Genomic DNA, 6635 nt, shown 5'->3' on the forward strand with positions numbered 1-6635 from the left:
AACACTACTGAAACACTATTGAAACACGACTGAAACACTACTGAAACACTACTGAAACACTACTGAGACACTACTGAAACACTACTGAGACACCACTGAAACACTACTGAAACACCACTAAAACACTATTGAAACACTACTGAAACACTACTGAAACACTCCTGAAACACTACTGAGACACCACTGAAACACTACTGAGATACCACTGAAACACTACTGAAACACTACTGAAACACTACTGAAACACTCCTGAAACACCACTGAGACACCACTGAAACACTACTGAAACTACCCTCTGTCCTCTACCCGTTCTCCTCTACCCCCTCTCCTCTACCCTCTCTTCTCTGTCCACTACCCTCTGTCCTCTACCCTCTGTCCTCTACTCTCTCTTCTCTGTCCTCTACCCTCTGTCCTCTACCCTCTCTCCTCTACCCCTTCTCCTCTACCCCCTCTCCTCTACCCCCTCTCCTCTACCCCCTCTCCTCTACCCTCTCTTCTCTCTCCTCTACCCCCTCTCCTCTACCCTCTCTTCTCTGTCCTCTACCCTCTGTCCTCTACCCTCTCTCCTCTACCCCCTCTCCTCTACCTCCTCTCCTCTACCCTCTCTTCTCTGTCCTCTACACTCTGTCCTCTACCCCCTCTCCTCTACCCTCTCTTCTCTGTCCTCTACCCCCTCTCCTCTACCCTTTCTTCTCTGTCCTCTACCCTCTCTCCTCTACCCCCTCTCCTCTACCTCCTCTCCTCTACCCTCTCTTCTCTGTCCACTACCCTCTGTCCTCTACCCTCTCTCCTCTACCCCCTCTCCTCTACCCCCTCTCCTCTACCCTCTCTTCTCTCTCCTCTACCCACTCTCCTCTACCCTCTCTTCTCTGTCCTCTACCCTCTGTCCTCTACCCTCTCTCCTCTACCCCCTCTCCTCGACCTCCTCTCCTCTACCCTCTCTTCTCTGTCCTCTACACTGTGTCCTCTACCCCCTCTCCTCTACCCTCTCTTCTTTGTCCTCTACCCCCTCTCCTCTACCTCCTCTCCTCTACCCTCTCTTCTCTGTCCACTACCCTCTGTCCTCTCTCCTCTACCCCTTCTCCTCTACCCCCTCTCCTCTACCCTCTCTTCTCTCTCCTCTACCCTCTCTTCTCTGTCCTCTACCCTCTCTCCTCTACCCTCTCTTCTCTGTCCTCTACACTCTGTCCTCTACCCCCTCTCCTCTACACTCTCTTCTTTGTCCTCTACCCCCTCTCCTCTACACTCTCTTCTCTGTCCTCTACACTCTGTCCTCTACCCCCTCTCCTCTACACTCTCTTCTCTGTCCTCTACCCCCTCTCCTCTACCCCCTCTCCTCTACCCTCTCTCCTCTACCCCCTCTCCTCTACCCTCTCTCCTCTACCCCCTCTCCTCAACCCTCTCTCATCTAGTCATCCAGGGGATACGGGCAGACTAGTGTATAGCTGTGGGTGGATACGGGCAGACTAGTGTATAGCTGTGAGTGGATACGGGCAGACTAGTGTATAGCTGTGGGTGGATACGGGCAGACAAGTGTATAGCTGTGGGTGGATAAGGGCTGACTAGTGTATAGCTGTGGGTGGATACGGGCTGACTAGTGTATAGCTGTGGGTGGATACGGGCTGACTAGTGTATAGCTGTGGGTGGATACGGGCAGACTAGTGTATAGCTGCGGGCTGACTAGTATATAGCTGTGGGTGGATACGGGCTGACTAGTGTATAGCTGTGGGTGGATATGGGCTGACTAGTGTATAGCTGTGGGTGGATACGGGCAGACTAGTGTATAGCTGTGGGTGGATAAGGGCAGACTAGTGTATAGCTGTGGGTGGATACGGGCTGACTAGTGTATAGCTGTGGGTGGATACGGGCTGACTAGTATATAGCTGTGGGTGGATACGTGCATACTAGTGTATAGCTGTGGGTGGATATGGGCTGACTAGTGTATAGCAGTGGGTGGATACGGGCAGACTAGTGTATAGCTGTGGGTGGATACGGGCTGACTAGTGTATAGCTGTGGGTGGATACGGGCTGACTAGTGTATAGCTGTGGGTGGAGACGGGCAGACTAGTGTATAGCTGTGGGTGGATACGGGCTGACTAGTGTATAGCTGCGTGTGGATAAGGGCAGACTAGTGTATAGCTGTGGGTGGATACGGGCAGACTAGTGTATAGCTGTGGGTGGATACGGGCTGACTAGTGTATAGCTGCGGGTGGATAAGGGCTGACTAGTGTATAGCTGTGGGTGGATACGGGCAGACTAGTGTATAGCTGTGGGTGGATACGGGCAGACTAGTGTATAGCTGCGGGTGGATACGGGCTGAATAGTGTATAGCTGTGGGTGGATACGGGCTGACTAGTGTATAGCTGTGGGTGGAGACGGGCAGACTAGTGTATAGCTGTGGGTGGATACGGGCTGACTAGTGTATAGCTGTGGGTGGATACGGGCTGACTAGTTTATATCTGTGGGTGGATACGGGCAGACTAGTGTATAGCTGTGGGTGGATACGGGCAGACTAGTGTATAGCTGTGGGTGGATACGGGCTGACTAGTGTATAGCTGTGGGTGGATACGGGCAGACTAGTGTATAGCTGTCAGCTCAGTCTGAGTTGTGCGGAAAGGAAATAGTTCACTGACTTCCTGACCAACAGGGTGCAGCGGAATTCACCCCTGCTGGGTAGCTTATCCAACCCTTCCCAAATCCCCCCACACACTCACACACACACACACACATTTATGTCAGATGCAACAATGTAGGACTACATTTGGCATCAACCAAACGCCATTGGAACAAACCTATCGTGAGGGAGAGAGATCGACAAAGAGAGTGAGAGAGAGATCGACAGAGAGAGTGAGTGTGAGAGAGAGATCGACAGAGAGAGTGAGTGTGAGAGAGAGATGGACAGAGAGAGTGAGAGTGTGAGAGAGAGATCGACAGAGAGTGTGAGAGTGTGAGAGAGATCGACAGAGAGAGTGAGTGAGAGAGAGATCGACAGAGAGAGTGAGTGTGAGAGGGAGATCGACAGAGAGAGTGGGAGTGTGAGAGAGAGAAATGGACAGAGAGAGTGAGAGTGTGAGAGAGAGATCGACAGAGAGTGTGAGAGTGTGAGAGAGATCGACAGAGAGAGTGAGTGTGAGAGAGAGATCGACAGAGAGTGAGTGTGAGAGAGATCAACAGAGAGTGTGAGAGTGTGAGAGAGATCGACAGAGAGAGTGAGTGTGAGAGAGAGATCGACAGAGAGTGTGAGAGTGTGAGAGAGATCGACAGAGAGAGTGAGTGTGAGAGAGAGATCGACAGAGAGTGTGAGAGTGTGAGAGAGATCGACAGAGAGTGTGAGAGTGTGAGAGAGATCGACAGAGAGAGTGTGAGAGAGAGATCGACAGAGAGATTGAGTGTGAGAGAGAGATCGACAGAGAGAGTGAGTGTGAGAGAGAGATCAACAGAGAGTGTGAGAGAGATCGACAGAGAGAGCGAGTGTGAGAGAGAGATCGACAGAGAGAGTGAGTGTGAGAGAGAGATCGACAGAGAGTGTGAGAGTGTGAGAGAGATCGACAGAGAGAGTGAGTGTGAGAGAGAGATCGACAGAGAGTGTGAGAGTGTGAGAGAGATCGACAGAGAGAGTGAGTGTGAGAGAGAGATCGACAGAGAGTGTGAGAGTGTGAGAGAGATCGACAGAGAGTGTGAGAGTGTGAGAGAGATCGACAGAGAGAGTGAGTGTGAGAGAGAGATCGACAGAGAGATTGAGTGTGAGAGGAAGATCGACAGAGAGAGTGAGAGTGTGAGAGAGAGATCGACAGAGAGTGTGAGAGTGTGAGAGAGATCGACAGAGAGAGTGAGTGTGAGAGAGAGATCGACAGAGAGTGAGTGTGAGAGAGATCAACAGAGAGTGTGAGAGTGTGAGAGAGATCGACAGAGAGAGTGGGAGTGTGAGAGAGAGAAATGGACAGAGAGTGAGAGTGTGAGAGAGAGATCGACAGAGAGTGTGAGAGTGTGAGAGAGATCGACAGAGAGAGTAAGTGTGAGAGAGAGATCGACAGAGAGAGTAAGTGTGAGAGAGAGATCGACAGTGTGAGAGTGTGAGAGAGATCGACAGAGAGAGTGAGAGAGACTGATGGGTGGAGGGATGCAGTTCTGTATCCTCTGCTGATCTGCGTCTGGTTCTGTGGTCCAGTCAGCTCTGAGTCACTCTGCTCTGTCCTGACCTCCCTGCTGTCTCTACAGTGAATACTTCAACTGGTAACTAAAGGAGAGAAGTATACATGATATTTAATATTCCTCTACAGTAGTCTATTTTAATCTCCTCCCGCCTTGATAACGTCAGTCTTACTTACTATGACTGTCCCAAAAGAGGCACCACGCCGCGCTGGTGACTGAACACAGGATGATTTCCTAATGTCTCAGTCTGGAACTGACACGCACACCGCACACACACTGCAAATACACACACACATTGCACATTGACACACATTGCATATACACACACACTAATCTGGCTCTCTTCTCACACGCCATTGGGTGTTACCAAGGTAACAGTGGTGATGACGGAAGGATCAGAGGGAGAGGCTGTGACAGGTCTCTTCCTCCCCGGGTGTGTGTGTTGGCAGCTCCTCTAATGGCCCCTGTTCACTGTTACTGCAGAGATTAACACTCCCCCCCTCTCTCTTGATTTAGTGGGTACATGGCCCTTTCATCCCTCTCTCTCTGCACCAGTCTTTGTAAAACACAGCTGCTCCTCTAGAGTGATTGAGAGGTCTGGAAGCAGTGAAAGGCAGACTGATGGAGGCTGTATGTGGGGTGTGACATCTGTGAACTCTGTACGCACACACACACACACACACACACACACACACACACACACACACACACACACACACACACACACACACACACACACACACACACACACACGCACACGCGCACGCGCACGCGCACGCGCACACACACACACACACACACACACACACACACACACACACACACGCACACACGCACACACACACACTGTGGTTTGGCGATACATTGGTTTTCCATCTCTGTAAACTCGGTCACTTGCCTCATCAGAATGGGTCACTTTTCCTCAACTCATATGAGCCCAGTAAGAGGAAAAGTCAACAGCTGGAAGCTTTCTATTCCTCCAATAGTTTCCCCTCCAACACTTAACAGTACTGAAACACTACTGAAACACTACTGAAACACCACTGAAACACTACTGAAACACCACTGCAACACTACTGAAACACCACTGAAACACCACTGAGACACCACTGAAACACCACCGAGACATCACTGAAACACTACTGAAACACTACTGAGACACCACTGAAACACTACTGAAACACCACTGTAACACAACTGAAACACTACTTAAACACTACTGAAACACCACTTAGACACCACTGCAACACTACTGAAACACCACTGAGACACTACTGCAACACTACTGAAACACCACTGAAACACTACTGAAACACTACTGAGACACCACTGAAACACTACTGAAACACTACTGAGACACCACTGAAACACTACTGAAACACTACATAAACACTATTGAAACACCACTTAGACACTACTGCAACACTACTGAAACACCACTGAAACACTACTGAAACACTACTGAGACACCACTGAAACACTACTGAAACACTACTGAGACACCACTGAAACACAACTGAAACACTACTTAAACACTACTGAAACACCACTTAGACACCACTGCAACACTACTGAAACACCACTGAGACACTACTGAAACACTACTGAGACACCACTGAAACACTACTGAAACACCACTGAAACACCACTGAAACACCACTGAAACACTACTGAAACACCACTGAAACACTACTGAAACACCACTGAAACACCACTGAAACACCACTGAAACACCACTGAAACACTACTGAAACACCACTGAAACACCACTGAAACACCACTGAAACACCACTGAAACACTACTGAAACACTACTGAAACACCACTGAGACACCACTGAAACACTACTGAAACACCACTGAAACACTACTGCAACACTACTGAAACACCACTTCGAAAGCACTGCAACACTACTGAAACACCACTTAGACACCACTGCAACACAACTGAAACACTACTTAAACACTACTGAAACACCACTTAGACACCACTGCAACACTACTGAAACACCACTGAGACACTACTGAAACACTACTGAGACACCACTGAAACACTACTGAAACACCACTTAGACACCACTGCAACACTACTGAAACACCACTGAAACACTACTGAAACACCACTGAAACACCACTGAAACACCACTGAAACACCACTGAAACACTACTGAAACACCACTTCGAAAGCACTGCAACACTACTGAAACACCACTGAAACACTACGGCAACACTACTGAAATACCACTGAGACACCACTGAAACACTACTGAAACACCATTGAAACACTACTGCAACACTACTGAAATACCACTGAGACACCACTGAAACACCACTGAAACACCATTGAAACACTACTGCAACACTACTGAAATACCACTGAGACACCACTGAAACACTACTGCAACACGACTCTCTCCCCTCTCTCTCTCCTCTCTCCTCCCTCTCTCTCCCCTCTCTCTCTCCTCTCTTTCTCCTTTCTCTCTTC

General features: G+C 49.3%; 1 protein-coding gene across 5 annotated transcripts in view; it reads left to right on the plus strand.

The window, feature by feature from the left end:
* The window catches only part of LOC118389629 (SLIT-ROBO Rho GTPase-activating protein 2-like), a 179993-nt gene that overhangs the window by 90185 nt on the left and 83173 nt on the right, over window positions 1–6635 (plus strand). The gene's annotated exons all lie outside the window — the stretch shown is intronic.

This window comes from Oncorhynchus keta, chromosome 10 (genome assembly GCF_023373465.1).
Source record: "Oncorhynchus keta strain PuntledgeMale-10-30-2019 chromosome 10, Oket_V2, whole genome shotgun sequence".
Classification (NCBI taxonomy): domain Eukaryota; kingdom Metazoa; phylum Chordata; class Actinopteri; order Salmoniformes; family Salmonidae; genus Oncorhynchus; species Oncorhynchus keta.